The 17,087-nt window shown below is 48.3% G+C and overlaps 1 long non-coding RNA gene across 1 annotated transcript; it reads left to right on the top strand.

The window, feature by feature from the left end:
• The first annotated feature begins 4,223 nt into the window (after positions 1 to 4,223).
• Positions 4,224 to 8,338, top strand: LOC122891369. The gene is made up of 3 exons (XR_006381279.1): positions 4,224 to 4,260; positions 7,031 to 7,163; positions 7,247 to 8,338. It is a non-coding gene; the product is annotated as an uncharacterized LOC122891369 (long non-coding RNA).
• Positions 8,339 to 17,087: the final 8,749 nt, after the last annotated feature.

The raw sequence follows: 17,087 nt of genomic DNA, 5'->3' as shown, positions 1-17,087 counted from the left end.
TCTCAGGAGCTCCTCGGGGGCCGAGCTAGTGCAGAGCTGGAGAGCCTCAGAGAAGCACCACGCTGACTCAAATAGTTCATCAGTTAGGTAACAAGCAACATGAGGTGAACGCAGTTCCTGGGAGGAAAGCAGTGGAGAGCCTCAGATGGAGACCAGAACCACCTGCTGTGGAAAGGAGCAGCATCTCCCCCAGTCCCCTCCCAGGCCGCACTGAGACAGAGTCTGCACACCCCGAGATCTGGAACTTGCCTGTGACAGCCGGGAGGCCAGGCTCCCTGTACCATGGGAGGGAGCTTTGCCTGCTGACCTCTAAGAAGCCCAGAAAATTCCCCAGGTGGGATTTTCACAGAACCAGTGACCCGCCTGATCAAGAGATGTGGTAGCCAGGTGGCTTCTGGGTGTCCTCTGGAATATTTGGTTTCAGAGCACGGGTCGTGTTACACAGTTTAATACTGGAGACAGAAAGGGCTGGAGCAAGAAGCTTTTGTCCCCTACTTGTCCTGCAGCCGCCAGTAGACAGACTATAAAAACGTGGGGCTCATGTTCACACAGATGGCTGTTGGTTTTACGGGCTACAGAGGCGGGGGAGAGCAGCGGAAGAGGATGGCCTTAGTGAGGCTGTCTGAGAGTCTCCATTAAATGGGACTCAGCTGCCAGAGATAACCAGCAACCATAGAGGGACACCTGGGTACTGGGGGCCCAAGGGGGACTCATTCTTTGAAGGCTCCCTTACCACCCCCGAAATGTGCACAGGACTCTGTCCCACCCTGTCTCCCACAGACACCATCTCATCACCCCCTGGTCTCACCATATGGGTGATCCCTGCCCTCGAAGGGTGGTCCCAGGGCTGCTTCCTGCCCCTCTTGGACATGGAAGGGGGAAGGGGGGACTCCTGCTCTTTGCTTTCTCCCTTCTCTAGAAGCCTTCTTACCCTTGAGAAAAGGTAATAAACCAGTTCACTCTGAAATAAGTGCCTAAATCCTATCTCTACTAGGACATTTTCCATTTTGTTGGGGTGGGGGTCAGCCTTAAATAAGAATGGGTTTCTTACTGTGGAATGTCTTAGTACATGACACGAAAGGAGAACCTGTCATCCTGTTTGCAGCTCATTCTAGGGATAGAGACCATTTCCATTACAAATCCTGGTGGGGGTTCCTCTGCAGCCCTGGATCCGTTTTGGGGCCCCTGGATCTGTTAAGGCAGTCTCCATTCCACGCAGGGATTGTTCAGCATCCTGGCCAAGGATCGGAGGAGACGTGTGCAGAGGAGATGCCCACAAGGTGGCGCTATTGCCCAGGGCCGTCTAGTTGCCCTCAGAACCCGGGCGGAGAGGGAGAAGTCCCTGGAGCCACACTGGGGAAGGAAGCGGGGCGGGGGGTGTCACTAGAGAGTGCCGTCTTTGTGGGGTGCGGCGAGTCTGGAGTCTGTAACTCAGTGACCACCGGAGGGCGGAGCCTAAAGAACAAATCGCAAACTCTCCCACATTAGTCCGCATCTCTGTTGTCAGCTCCTGCAGATCTCTGGTTCCTGGGGTGATGGGTCGCGGCTGGGTCAAGAACGGCCCGACACGGAAAGGTCCTTGGGGTGAAGGGGGTGGGCGCAAGACACCGCTCTTTTCGGGTCCAAGCGGAGCGGTGCCAGCGAGTGGTCGGGGCAGCAAGGGCCGTGGTGCCCGGAAGGTGCGGCCAGCGCTGCGAGGACAGCAGAGCCCACTGACCCCCGCCACCCCCACCACCGGGCGGGTCCCGCGCCGCGGCCGGGAGGTGGGGCTTGGGCGGGGCTTGGGCACAGCTGCGCGCCCCCGCGCCCGCCCGGCCCGCAGCTCCCGCCTTCGCTCTGCGAAAAGCAAAAGCGTCTCTTCTTCTGGCTGGGCTTTCTTCGCATAAAGTGATTACCACGTGTCAGAAATAAACCGCTGCTTTCTGAATAATCACAGACCACTCGGGAGAACAGGGACTCTGGATCAAAAGGGAAAACTGTTCCCAAAGAAAATGCTGCACGCTAGTTTTCCTCTCTTCCTCCACCCCCCCTCCTCAGTTCGGGGGTGGATTTCCAAAAACAAACACCAAAAGTAAGTCGGTATCTTCTCACAACTGCAGCTGATTTCCTGTGTAAACGAAAACCATGTGATATTCCATAAATGCTTCCAGCTCTAAATGACAGGAAATGAAAACCATCGTGGAAAAGGAACGCTTCGGAATGAATTCCCAGAGCAGATATCATTAGGGCGACATTGCAGGGGGACGGTGGCGGGGCGGCCTGCACGGACCTGCAGGTCATTAGAGGGACTGCTAATGGGGGCCGGGCGCCGGGGAGAGCGGCCCGGCGAAGTGTTTCTTCTGCGGGAGAAGCGGGGCGGCGGCGATCACACCCACGGCGCAGCGCCTGACAACTCGGCTTTCAATTAGGGACCGAGCCGGGAAAAGTAGTCTTTTCTTTATGCATGCCTCGCCGGGGTCAGGTTATGACCTCTCAACCGTATTCAATCGGCGGTGGCATCCATATTCATGAAGGCTAATTAACTCTGAAAGGCCCGGCTGGCTGGGCCCTCCCCGCAGCGCAGGGGTGAGAGGGGTGGGGTGGGGGCTCAGGGGCCTCCTGAGCCCCCACCCCCACCCCCCGCCAGCTTCCCCCGCAGCCCGGCCTCTGCAGCTGCTCCCGCGCCCGCCCGAGTGCGCACGTGTGCGCCGGGAGCGCGGCGTCACCGCGGCGCTGGGACCAGCGGGGCGAGGGGAATTAGCCGCGTCATTTGTCGCCAGCCTAGCAACACGTGCTTACTTAACCGGCTAGCGCCCGCCCGGGCCGATTGTGAGAAAGGGATGCTCTTTCTAAAGGGGGGTTTCAGGTTTGGGGTTTCACTTGACTTTGCAGCTTGGAGGCTCTGGGCCAAGATTCTGGTCCCAACTCCGGCTGCCTGTGGGAGCGTGGGTAAGTCACCCCAATTCTCTGGGCTCTCTGCCTTTGCCCTGCTCTGATGTGAGGCTGCCGCACTGGAGAAACAATCCCATCCTTTTCACGTAGGAACAAATCCCAAGAGATCTATCCGCGCACCATATTTTTCTGCTCAGAGTATTTTTAGGTTTCCCAGCTCATGACAAGCTAGGAGGTGCCTTGGTTTCCCTGAGGTGCAGTCTGCGGGATAACATTTCCTACTTCTTCCTGTAGCAGCCCAGACCTCTGATTCCAGTTCCAAACTAACTGGACCTAGCTTAAGGCCACATGAGAAATTTTCTTTTATGGATAGACCCATGGATGCACAACACAGAATGCAGCCAGATTCAAAAAGCTCCTGCTTTCTCCTTCACTCACCTTATCTCTTTTTCTGCTGTTTTGGTTTTGTTAGCCGACTGGCTTCCCCTAGGCCTGTTCCTCTGTCCACGTAGCATAGAAGATGGTCCCACCCACACTGTTCTATCAGTTTACAAGAGCCCCATTCAATTGAGAAATGAGCTAAGGGCCGCTGGTCTGAGAGAGCCTTTCCAGATTTCAGAGACACAATCTCCAATTGGTCCAGCTGGGGTCACGTGCCGAGACTTAGTCCGATAAAATATGAGAGGCGGGTCAGTCACATGCCACAACATGGCTGCCAGAGGGTTCCACCTGGAGAGGGGAGGGGAGTTAGGGGGCGAGCCGGCCTGACCTGCCAAAGGCTACTGCACTAACTCAAAGTCTGGTTTCTGCTAGACACAAGTTAATTTCCTTAGCGATAGCTCTTGGGCTCCAGACCAGAAGCTGGCTTCACCTTTTAATAGAGAGGAAGGGTAGGATTCCTTAAAGTGAGTTCAGGGTCACTAGGAAGAACATGACTTCTCCCAGCATCTAGTAGGGTGTGAGGAGCCCTGCCATCCCAGATAAGAGGAGAAGCCAACTCTCCTTAGAGAAACTTCTGTGGCCTGGGCCTGAGGAAGGATGGGATTTCTGGGCTACGGCACTGGCGGGTGCCCTCCATCCTGCTTGAGGGGGAGAGATATATTTGGAGCACAGTGCCTCCAGCTCTGAGGGAACAGGAGCCTACTGTGTATATGACTATTGATTTAACTTTGGCTAGTTCAGGGGGAAAAAAAATAAGTGTATTAGCCAGGGAAGGCTAACACTTTAACAACCCCGAAATCAAAGTGACTTAAGCAATAAGAAGCTTATTTTTCATTTGCATCACAGTCTAGCTGGGGAATTCAAGAGCCCAGACTTCTTCCTTCCAGTGGCTCCACGGTGTTTCTAGAGATCTTGTCCTGCATTTGATCCTCTGCACTACGCTGGAAGGTAAGAGATGGAACATTGTGCCATAGGTTTTAGGGATCAGGCACGGAAGTCTGTCACTTATGCCCACTTTCCATTACTCAGGATTCAGCCATGTTGCCTCATACAAGAGCAAGGAAGAGTGGGAAAGCGGGTCCAGCTCTGTGTGTGTCCAAGGACAAAGAAAATAGTTGATATCTAGCCGTTCTTTAAGTGATGTTAGGAAACATGGAGAGTCACACGCAGGTGGGAGTCAGAGCTGAGGCTGACCTTCCAGGAAGGTCCCTGAGACCCAGTCTTAGACCCCAGTAAGTGGAACTTCCTCCTCTGGGTTTTTCCCCTTCAGGTTATTGACTTCCAAATTCAAGTCTTGAATGGGAGCATTTGAAGGACCAAGACTTCATCCTTCTTTCAAGGGATGCTGGGAATTTGAGTTCTGGCTCTCATTCGGAAGGCTGGACTCCTGTTGTGAGCTCTTCCTGTAACAAGGAGATAGCCGCGAAGGAGACAAATCTCCACCATCAGAGGAGCAAAGGGAGGGAGGCCTCCTGGCGATTGTGCTCTGGCTGGACCTTGATAACATGGTGTTGAGGATGAATTGTAAATTATTTTCAAATAGCTCCAAAAGCAAAAAAGGCCAAGTGGCAGAAAAAACATAGGTTCTGGGAATTGGGAGTGATGTGAGAACTTATCTGTCTGGTCTTCAACTTTACTCCAAATCCCTTCTACCGAAACTGCCCACAATCACTCAGCCCCACTGAAATAGTCACAGTGATGGATAACTCAGTATTTATAAGGTAGCCTTTTCGGTCACCTTTTGTTCTTAGAAGCTTTTTTTACGTGACACAGAAATCTGGCTTTCTAGAACTTTTGCTGCTGGGAAGCCACTTGGAACAAATCTGTCTTTCGAGCATGCTGCAATTTTTATGTTCCACCATCCCATAATTTCTTTACTCTGCTCCAGGTTGCGCAGCCCTACTTCTTTCCATTCGGTTCCTCATATGGCTATCTGCTTAACAGAGGCCTGTGGGCAGAAGCTTGGGATGACGCATCCCCAGTGGTAGTGCTGTAAATTTCACTAGTCCTTCAAACTATCTCAGAGAGGTGCATAAACATTCCAGTTTAACCTATGGGAAAACTAAGGCACCGAGAAATCAGGCGATAGAAGAAATCCAGGGTCTAGATCAGCACTTGAAACCACTGTCCTGAATTCCACAGGCATGTCGCCACTTGGTCACAGCCTCCCTAGTTCCATCCAAGGGCTCCTTCTCTGTGTTCTGGCACCCTGGGCTCACTTGGATTCCCAGGCTGGAGGAGGTCTGGTCTAGTGGCCCTCTGATGTCCCCATGTGATGGCTGTCACGTTGGTACCTTTCAACAGTTCCTACAATCAGTAAAAGACACAGCCATGGGAACATAGAAACAAGTTCTCTCTGAGAGCCTCTACGACGTTACTGTGAATGTGTGAGTAGGATAACTCGGAAAAAAACAAAAAACAAAAAACTCGTTTACCCTGACTTTTTCTGTTTGGAAGAAGAAAGAAATGTATGTCATGTTACTGAAACCACTACCTGTCATCTCTGCTGGACTTGGCCTAATGTGTCCCCAGGAGAAAGGAAGGAGCCCATTATTAGAGGAGTCACTGGTGACCGGGCAGACTGCTCTGAAAATGACAGCTGTAATAGACAATTGCTGTGGGCAAGTTCAAATGTGGGTATTTCCCAGGAAGCCTCAACCATTCAGATCCTGCTCGCTATAATGGTTTATTTCAAAAGTTCTGGATCCTTTGCAATATCTGTCTTACCCCTTGTTTTCCTAATTAAAAAAAGGCAATGGATGTTTATTATAAAATATCTTGAAAATACATGCAAATATAAAGAAAAAATTAAAATGACTAAGAATAACCACAGCTAACAACTTAGTGCCTGGGTCTTTACACATATATTTTTATGTAATAAGGTTAATGTCATGTGATATATACAGTTTTGTAGACTTTTTTTCTCATTGAATATTGTATCATATGGATATATGGATTCATTGAGAATATGGCCTTAAGACTGAATCACATTCTTGAGGCGTCTGGCTGGCTCAGTCAGTTAGGCATCTCACTCTTGATTTCGGCTCAGGTCATGATCTCACGATCATGAGATGGAGCCCTGTGTTGGGCTCCACGTTGGGTATGGAGCCTGCTTAAGACTCTCCCCGCTTCTCCTTCTGCCCCTTGCACTCTCTCTCTCTCTCTCTCTCTCTCTCTCTCTCTCCAAAAAAAAAAAAAAGACTGAATCACATTTCACATTCCTTCTTTCGCTTGCTTATTCCTGGGTCAGGAAGCACCATGTGTACCAGGCACTGTTGTAGGCTTTGGGGATATCTTAGGAAACAAGACAGCTACATGGGGCCCTCAGGAGACTCACCATCTAGTGGGAGAGGCAGAAGTGGGGAGCTGGCCAGTACAGAGGTGATGAGCGCCATGGGAAAGGACAGAACATCAGGTCAACACGGGGCAGTGGGGGTGGTCCGTGGTGGGCAGGGCGGTGGCAGGCCTTCTCTGAGGGGTGTAAGCAGGAAGTGGTCAGATTTCTGAGGAGGAGGTGGTGACAACACTCGATGGGAGGGAGGAACAAAGGAGGGCTTCAAGGCTTCTTGCTAGAGTGGCCAGGCAGAGGGCACCATGACCAACCTCCTGGTGTCAGAACTTCAGATTGTCTCCATTTTTCCCCCTTTGGCTACGAATAATGCTGCAGTGAACACCCTTCCCCAGAAGATTGTGTGAGCTTCTCTGTTCCCGTTCTCAGGGTCAAGGAATTGCTGGGACAGTTTTTAAGGATTTTGACCAAACCACCTTCCAGAGAGGCGTTCCCACCTGAAAGGCATCAGTGACGGTGACAACAGTAGTAACAGTGGAATGCGCGTGGCTCTTCTGACACGGTGGGCACTGTTCTAAGCACTTCCCGTGTTGTACTTATTAAATTCTCTCAACAGCACTCTGAAGTAGGCGTCATTATCCCCAGAGTGTTGTGGAGCTGGAGGAGACACAGGTGTAGTGACCCACCCGCTGTCACCTAGCACAGAAGCTGTACTGACGACACGGCCACCCAGGAAGTCTGAACTCGCCGCTCCCAGAGCAGTGTTTGGTCTCATGTGGCCGAGTTCAGATTTTTCTAAAATCTGTATTTCCTTGAACACTAGTAAGTCTGAATATTTTAATCTTTTTTTTTCCTTTCTGTCACATTTTTGGATGTGCGTATCATGCGTGTGTGGTGAAGTGTGTGGAGTGTTCGGTGCGCAGTGTCACGTGGGTTATGTGTTTAGGTATGTGGTGTCTGCATGTGTGTGTGGGTGCGTGTGGTGAGTAGACATGCGTGTCTGAGTGTGTGTGGAGTGTGTGTGAGCGGTGTGTGTGTCTGTGCCCATGGGGAGTATGCGGGTGGCGGGTATGGAGTGGAGTGTGGGTGTGTGAGGAGGTCTGTGTCCATTGTCCATCTACACCCACGAAGCCATAGGGGTCTGGAGTCATGAGGAACTTTGGAAACTTGAGCAAATTCTGAGGTGTTTTCTCCCTCCATAAGCTGGAGATAATGAAATAGCCTTTTTCGTGTTGACAGAGGATGAGGGCAGATGACAAAGCCTGTGCCCGGAGTGTTGCTCACAGTGAGGCTTGCTGTGGGCAGAGTGAATATTTGGTCGTGGGTCGTACTCCGTAGTGGTGTCCCCAAGAGTCTTCTCGGGCACATGTCTGGCTGTGAGATTTGCTGTTGCATGGTGAGATTTGAAGAACAACCTGAGGCCTGGCTGGGGGCGAGTTTGTCTTTGTCCTGCCTTCCTCACGGTCCAGAGGAGAAGTTGGACTCACTCTCAGTTAGAGGGACTGATTTCGAGCCCCTCGTTAGGTGATAAGGACCTGGGTTCGACTTCTCTCTTCCTTGCCCTGCCCCACTGAGCAGCTTTCACCAGGGGCCTCAGAGGGGCCCGCTGTTCTTGTGTCAGCTGTCTTCCTCCTTCTCTCCAACAGACTGTGGCGCATGTGCAGGTAAGAGGCTACCCGCACCCTGAAGAGTTTTCATCTTGCTTGAACACAAGCAAAAACAGCTGAGGTAGAAAGTAGTAAGTAAAACCCACCCAGGACCAAGGATCCAAATAATTAAGAGGTGTCATTGTCCTGTGGACCACCACTCGGTACTGAGTCCCATCTGGGGCGCTGGGAGTGCATCGGAGTGGTCTCCTGGAGAGTCTCTTCCCAGACGGTGACTTCCAGAAGGCTCTCCGGCAGGCCCAGGGAGGAGCTGCCTCTGATTGCCATGGGGATGTTTGTGCCACTGTCCGGTGCAGAGATGGTTCCCTCCAGGAGCAGCACCCCCACTTGCACCTCAGCTGGGGAGGGGATGGGGAGGGAAGCCCAGGCCTGAGCAGGAAGTCCAGTTGTAAATGGAGTGAATCTTTTTATTTTACCAGAACCAGATGTATAAAAGTACCAGGAAAAAGGGAAGCCAAAGGTTAAAAAAATAGACTACTGCCATCAGGAACAATGAAGTTTTATTGCCATGCTTGTCAATGGCGCAGTTTACGAGTGGACTCACTGTACAGGACCGTGGAAGACAGAGGAGCCTCCCGCCCGGGAGGACAGGCAACCCCCTGCGTCAGCCCCATGCGAAGTGCTGCCCGGGCTCCCCCTGGCGTGTACCTCTAGGGGTCTGGGTCCTCCAGCCTGGACCACCTCTACAGTTTGGAAGTTGATCTCCACCACCAGTCCTGTCTCATCTATGACCAAAGCCCCGCCATTGTCTCTGTGCCTGGATAGTGACACTCAGTATTGCCTTCCCTGCAACTCCACTCACCCGCTGCACCTGCTGGCTGCCTTTCCTGAGAATACCAGCCTGAACCGTGGTGAGGCTGGGATGTGTTCCCATCACTGTGACAGTTTGTACACAATTGCAATATAATCAGCATCACTTGCTCCTCTGCTCAAAAACCCCTCTGAAGACTCCCCTCCTTCCTCTCTCCAAGTAAAAGCCACAGGCATCCTGCCAGCCCTCAGCCTCACTCCCCCACTCCATGCCAGCCCACTGGCCACCAGGCCCTTCTCCAGTGGGCAGACATGGTCCCACCAGGCCTCTGTGTTTGCTAGTCCTCCTGCCTGGAATGCTGCGTCTGGATATCCACGCATCTCCCTCCTTTGAGTTTCTGCTCATGCTTTGCCTGGCCAGGAGGTTCTCTCTGAGCACCGTGTTGAAAATAGCAAGCCCTCCCCTGTCACCTGTATGCCCTACCTTCCTCTTGCCTTATCCCCCTCCCTCATATTGTAAGCTACCTAAGAGATTTTTCTTTTGTTGTGTTCACTACTGTAATTCTACTGCCTAGAACAGTTTTTTACCCCCTGAACAAATGAGTCACATGTGGATTTTCCATGCAGGGCATTTCAAGGAACAGTTTGGGCTTCCCTGGGATGGGAGCCATCCCAGGCTAGGGGTGCTTGGGGAAAGCAATGTCAACATTAACTTGAGCTAAACAAAATTTGAAAGGTAGAATCTGTAGAAAGATTAAAGATATTCTCAAATCAAACATGTGTGGTCTGTTTTTTCCTCCTCCTTTAGCACAGGCAGCTGTGCAGGACACCCTCAAGCCTCACTTCATATACTCTCAACCCCGACCTTGGGATCCAGCCCCTGTTGCAGAGACCTGTTCCATGGAGGCCGACTGACCTTGACAGGTACAGCGAGACCCTATCTTGCCTCAGGCTCCTCTAGCGTGCGCACCTCTCAATTCCCGATTCTGGTGTCTCCTCTGCCTGCAGGAAAGTGCTTGGCTCTTACACTTGTGCAACTTGGAAGTGTGGGGGCTTAATGCCCATGGGTCCATCCTCACCCGGCAGGGGACAGGAATTGATGGGTAAAGCCTTCTACCCTTTGTCTCCGAGCAGAGAGTTCTGCCTTACCACTCGTAAATGCTACAGTTCTCTCAGGAATGAGGACCAGTGGCCTGTACTGGTGGCCATGTGGCAAGTGGGTGGTGTTAACGTCTGATATGCAATCGCATCCTACTTACTCTGATCGTTCCCTTTGATTGGCTGAAGTGCGTGGAAGGGAAGCATGGGGTTACATGAAGCTGTGGCATCTCATCAGCGTGGAGGCAGTGGTCACAGTGAGGACGCCAGAGCTGGCCAGGTGTTACCTGATAGGCTCGGGACAGCCAGGTAGCAACTCAAGGCACATGGTGAAGGACAGAGGGGCCTCTATGACGGCATTGAAGAAGATGGTTCTCACCTGTCGTGGGCAGAATAGCTTGAAAAGGAGAGCATTTATTGATATGGGGCTATCACTCAGGACTGGGGATTCAGTGCCTGGCAAGGACACTTGGAATCACTCCGCACAGTGCTAAGAAGGCTTCTTGAAGTTTGGGTGTAAATGGTAGAATTTCATAAATGAGGGAAAGATTTGGGATTATGTCCTTGCATATTATTGAGGAAGCGATCGGAAGGCTCAGGGGTGTTGAGTCAGTAGCTGTGATAATGGGGGATGTGGTGCAAGGGGGAAAAGGTCCCCACTACCACATCCAAAGACTCTAAAAATATCCTTGCTTATAGGGCGCTTTCATGTTCTTAGATCCTGAGGACAGGAGCACAGTATAACCCACACGGACCCAGGAGGTACGAGCTGGGCTCCCTGAATCCTTTAATAAATGGGATACCTCAAACCTGGGCCCTTCAAGTAAGAGCTGGTTGTTCCAGCAGGATGTGTCACACAGTGTATCACTGTTGCCTCATTTCACCGAAAGCAAAGGAAGGCACCTGACTGGCCAGGGGAACCAAAAATTTATTACAGAGCACAGTAATGCTAGAAGGTGGCAAGAGCTAGGTGAATCAATGCATTGGGATCAGAGCCCAAGCTCGGGCCACTCAGAGAGGCAGGAGATGAGGAGCTGGGTGGGTAATCACCCCAGAAAGAAGCTCCCATGTCCTCGCCGCCCCACCCCCTTGTTTAGCATCTGGGCTCCTTATATCTTACAGATTCCATAGTTCGCTACAGAGAGGTTTATCTTCGAGTTAAGCAGAACTACTACATCAGGTTTTCTTGTTTAAGCATTTGCAAACTGTACTTGACCCCTTGCCCACCTCATTCACCCCCACCGCTTTAGATGCCCAGCCTGACTCTAGTGTGCGGGTGTCCCTCCAAGCTGGGCCAGGTCCCGTAAGAGTTCTCCCACAGTCACTTGGTCCTTTGGGTAGACCTGCTAGACAGAGGGAGTTGGGCAGTTGCATCTACTGTGTGCAAGGCACAGTAAAAGCCCTGTAGGGCCCCATGGGAGCAGCACCCATGGGAGATGCAGGTTGGAGGGAGGCACAGTGACCCCTGGGTGCACCTTGCAGGGGCTTCCAGAGCTCTTGGTGGACATGCCCTCGAGAGAGCAGTAAGCCAATGAGCATCTCCGTGAGTACACACATGCAGAACCTGCTCTACTGGTCCCTGCTTCCCTCAGCCCAACCCGCCAAGACAAACGCAGGGCGCCATCCACAACCTGAGATGGGGGTGGAGGTGAGGGCTGTTAATTTAATGTATCGCTGGAGACAAGAGGCCGAATGTGCTGACTGAACATATTCTAATAACTCGGAGGGAAAAATCCATATTGCAAATCACCTTACTTAGTTTGGCTTTACAAGAACTATTTATTCTACAGGAACCGCAGTGCGTTTATCAATTTCATTCTCCTCGAAGCGGCACGAAACGGCACACAGATGAATTAGGAAATTTTCCCTCTCCTAGCTATAACAGGAGGGTGGGAAAGAATGCATAGACGTTAGATCCTGTTCAAATAATTGATTCAGGCAGTGGCTTTGGTCATTACGCACCAATACTCTTCACGTTTGGTAACACTGAGCAGTGGTCCCCCTCCCTGGGACAGAAGAAAAGAGAGTCATCTGTCATCCAGTGCGCACAGGGGCCCTGTATATCCTCCGGGTGCTCAGACCTCTGCCAGGAGCGGGGGGAGACAGGTAATCAGCACAGGAGGGGTTTGTGCCCGCAGGGACAATCGTCAATAACGCAAGAGGGTATAAACTGAATGTCTCCTGGAAGCTCCAATGACAGGTTATTACACGTTTGGGAGAAATACAGGGAAGGGAGGACACCCAGCGTGCCTGACTCTTTTGTGCCTGGCCCCGCACCCACTGTCAGGTGTAAGCAGGACCTGGTCAGGCGCATTGTTATCCCGCTTTGCAGCGAAAGGTGCAAAGCCCAGAGCCATTCAGTTGGCTCAGGATCACATGGCTGGAAAATGGCAGATCCAAATCTCAGCCCTCTGACCTCACATCTACTCCCCTGTCCCCTGTCCACTATATTTTGGGCTGGGAGTGGGCAGAAGAAGATTAGAATGAAGACACAACCTAAAGGAAGGAGAGGGATAAGATGGCTCCTGGCAAGGAAAGGACAGCTGAGACGGCAGCAGGGGGCGGGGGTCCTCCTAGTGACAAGGGATCCCAACTCTATAAAAAAGCAGCTCCCTAGGGTGGTGACACCATGGCCTTGAGTGTCAGTTACATCTTACTGTGACTTTATTTCTCAACCCCTTTGGGGAGGAGGAGGGAGACAGAGGCACGAGGAGCCACTAGGGGCAAAGGTCACTGAGGTTTAGAGTAAGGGTAACTAAGGAAAAATCTGAAGTCCATAAAAGCACATTTTTCTGACCTATGCATATTCTGGAGTGTTCATCAGAGGCTAGGACAGAAGTGCCCTTGTTTAAAATTCATAATTCACAACTTATTCATTTCAATTACATCATATCCCAAAAAAAAGAGGATTTTCTTTAGAACCTAAACATTGAAAGTCTTCATTAAAATTTTGATTAAGCCTAAAACCAGTATTTTTCTGAGCATTATGGACTGTGTGATTAACAATAGAACTACTTTTAACGCCATGGTTATTTTAACCCAATTCATCAGGGAGCCAGGGGAGACCATATTTGCCTATTCTTTGAATGCTGATCTTTTACATTCGATGGCATTGATTTTAATTTGGATGATTCTCTTTTCCTTGGATGTGGAAAGAACTTGAAAAAATGAATAGGGTAACTTGCAACACAGCTCGCTTTTGTTTCTCCATATAGACATTGCCACTTGCCTCTCCCAAAGACAAAGCTAGAGAGACAACGTTGCCCTCCAATAGCCCCTGAGAAAGGATCCTCTGCTAATCCCCAGCTGCCAAGCTAAGTGGGCAAAGGGAGTAAGACAAGCTAAGAGACAAGAGGAGTGAGACACAATGCATCTCTCATGGGACTGAGCCTCCAGCATGGCCTTAGAAAGAGCCCATGAATAACTGTGGTGTAAATATGGCAGTGCTAAGCATCATGGGAGAGGGACCGAGCCATGGGGGACACATAATGGAGAATCACATTTGGTTGAAGGGTAAAAAACCCAAAAAACCCTCAAAAGGAGATGGTGTTTTAAATGTTTTATAGCAGCACTATTCAGCAGAGTCCCAAGGTGCAAAAACCCCATGTGTCCATCGACTGATGAATGGAGAAGTAAAATGTGGCATAGCCACACAACAGAATATTACTCAGCCATGAATATCAATGAAGTGTCGACACGTGCTACAACAGGGGTGAGCCTTGAAGACAGCACAATAAGTGAAAGAAACCATTCACAAAAGACCACATATTGTATGACCCGGTTATACAATAGATCTAAAATTGGCAACTCCTTTGAGACAGAAACTCGAGTGGGGGTTGTGTAGGACCAGGAGAGGTGGGAGGTTGGAGAGGGCTGATGGCTAAGGGCCGGGTTCCTCCTGGGCCGTGATGGAAGTGTTCTAAAATAGATCATGGTGATGGTTGCCCAGTTCTGAATCGTGGAACTGAATGATCTACTCTGAGCAGGAGAATTGTATGGTGATTTCAATTTCAATGAAACTATTTTTTATTTTTAAAGGAGAAGATGTTTGAGATGAGCTTTGGAGATTGGACTGCAAATCCATGGAGGTCTTATTAGCGCTGTGCACAGGAAATCCATCTTTACGTCTGAGCCAAGGAGCCATGATGCTAGACCCACACATTCTCGCATCCGGAAGCACAGGGCTTGTGAGTAAGTGTTACAGCAGGTGACTGAGGCAAGCCCTGGATGTCACGAAGCTTCTTTCAATTTTTTTTCAGCTCTACTGAGGTATAATTGACAGATAAAAAATGTAGTTTATCTGAAGGGCACAGTGTGGTGATTGGATATACATATATACAAATAACATTATGAGAGGACTTCCCCTGTCCAGTTAATTAACACATCCATCACCTCACAGATGATCTGGTTTTGGTGAGGACACTTAGGTTCTACTTTCTTAGCAAATTTCAACGACATCACCTGCATTATCAACTGTAGTCACCACGTTATACATTAGATCCTCAGACCACATTGCTCTTATAAGTGAAAATTCATATCCTTTAAGCCATCTCTCCCTATTCCCCTCCCTGGCTACCACCAGGCCATTCTCTGTTTCTATGAGTTTAATGGTTTTTTTGTTTGTTTGTTTGTTTAGATTCTACATCTAGGTGATATTATGCAGTATTTGTCTTTTTCTGTCTGTCTTATTTCACTTAGTACAATGTCCGCCAGGTTCATCTGTGTTGTCACAAATGGCAGGATTTCTTTCTTTCTCAAGATGCAATGACATTCTATTATAGATATAATATTTTCTTTCTCCATGCATCCACCAATGAACTCTTGGGTTGTTTCCATACATTGGCTACTGTGAATAATACTTCAGTGAACATGGGAGTGAAGACACCTCTTTAAGATAATGATTTCTTTCCTTTGGATGTATATACTCAGAATGTAGCTTGCTGAATCATATGTTAGTTCTATTTTTAACTTTTTCAGGAACCTCCATACTGTTTTCATAGTGGCTATACCAGCTTACATTTCCACCAACAATGTACCCTGGTTCCCATTTTTTCATATCCTTGCCAGCATTTGTCATCTCCTGTGATAACAGCCATCCTAGCAGCTGGGAGGTAATAGCTCATTGTAGTTTCAATTTGCATTTTCCTGATGATGAATGATGTTGAGCAACTTTTCATGCACCTGTTGGCCATTTGTATGTCTTCTCTGGAAAAATGTCTATTCAGATCCTCTGCCCATTTTTACATTGGATTACTTGGGTTTTTTTTTTTTTTCTATTGAGTTATATGAGTTCATTGTATATTTTGGATATTTAACCTTTATCAAATATATGGCTTGTTGGGGTTCCTGGGTGGCTCAGTTGTTAAGCTCTGCCTTTGGCTCAGGTCATGATCCCATAGTCCTGGGATCGAGCCCTGCATCAGGCTCCCTGCTTGGGCGGGAAGGCTGCTTCTCCCTCTCCTTTTGCCCCTCCTCGTGCTTGTGTTCCATCTCTCTGTCAAATAAAAAAATAAAATCTTTAAAAATATGTATCTATGTGGCTTGGAAATACTTTCCCCCATTCTGTAGTTTGCCTTTTCTGTCATTGATGATTTCCTTAGCTATGCAGAAGGAGTTTAGTTTAGTTTAGTTTAGTTTAGTTTAGTTTAGTTTAGTTTGGCTTAGTCACACTTGTTGATTTTTGCTCTTATTACCTTTGTTTTTGGTGTAAAATACAAAAAATCATTGCCAAGACCAATGTTAAGGAACTTCAACCCTATGTTTTCTTCTAGGAGTTTCATAGTTTCGTGTCTTACATTCAACTCATTAAGCCATTTTGAGTTGATTTTTTATATGGTTAAGACAGGGGTCCAACTTCCCTCTTAAGCTTACGGATATCCAGCTTTCCTAACACCATTATTGAAGAAACTATCTTTTCCCCATTGTATATTCTTGGCTCTGTTGTTGAAAATTAATTGATCATATATGCATGGTTGTATTTCTGGGCTTTCTATTCTGTTCTACTGATTTATTATCTATCTTTATGCTGATACCATACTGTTTTGATCACTGTAGATTTGTAATATAGTTTGAAATCAGGAAGCATGATGCCTTCCACATTGTTCTTCCTTCTCAAGATTTCTTTGGCTATATAGGTCCTTTGTTGTTTCACAGGAATTTTAGGATTGTTTCTCATATTTTTATAAAAAATGCCACTGGAATTTGATAGGGATATTACAGAATTTGTAGATCATCTTGTGTACTGTGAGTATTTTTATAGTGTTAATTCTTCTAATCAGTGGACACAGATTGTCTATTTGTTTGTGTCTTCTTCAATTTCTTGGATCAAGATTCAGTGGCTTTTATTGTACAGATCTTCCACCTCTTTGGTTAAATTTATTTCTAAGGATTTTATTCTTTTGATGCAATTATAAATGGGATTATTTTCTTAATATCTATCTGATAATATGTTATTAATACATAGAAATGTAACTGATTTTTCTATATTGATTTTTTATACTGTAACTTTAGTGGATTTACTAGTTCTAACAGGTTTGTGTTTTTTTGGTGAAGTCTTTAGGGTTTTCTATATGTTATAGCATGTCCTCTGCAAACAGAGACAATTTTATTCATTCCTTTATAATTTGGATGACTTTTATTTCTTTTTCTTACCTAATTGCTCTGGCCAGGACTTTCATACTATGTTGAATAAAAGTGGCAAGAATTCAGCATCCTTGTCTTGTTCCTGACCTTAGAGGAAAAGCTTTTAGCTTTTCACCCATGAGTATGATGTTAATGTGGGCTTGAAATGTTGAGGTACATTCCTTCTATACTCAATTTGCTGAGAGCTTTTATTATGAAAAGGTGTTGAGTTCTATCAAAAGCTTTTTCTGCACATGCTGTGCTGCACATACGATTTTTATACTTTTCTTTGTTAATGTGGTGCATCAAATTCATTGATTTGTGGATGCTGTATCATCCTTGCATCCCTG

This window comes from Neovison vison, chromosome 12, assembly GCF_020171115.1.
Source record: "Neovison vison isolate M4711 chromosome 12, ASM_NN_V1, whole genome shotgun sequence".
NCBI classification, from domain to species: Eukaryota; Metazoa; Chordata; class Mammalia; order Carnivora; family Mustelidae; genus Neogale; species Neogale vison.
This window is presented reverse-complemented; position numbering and strand designations above follow the sequence as displayed.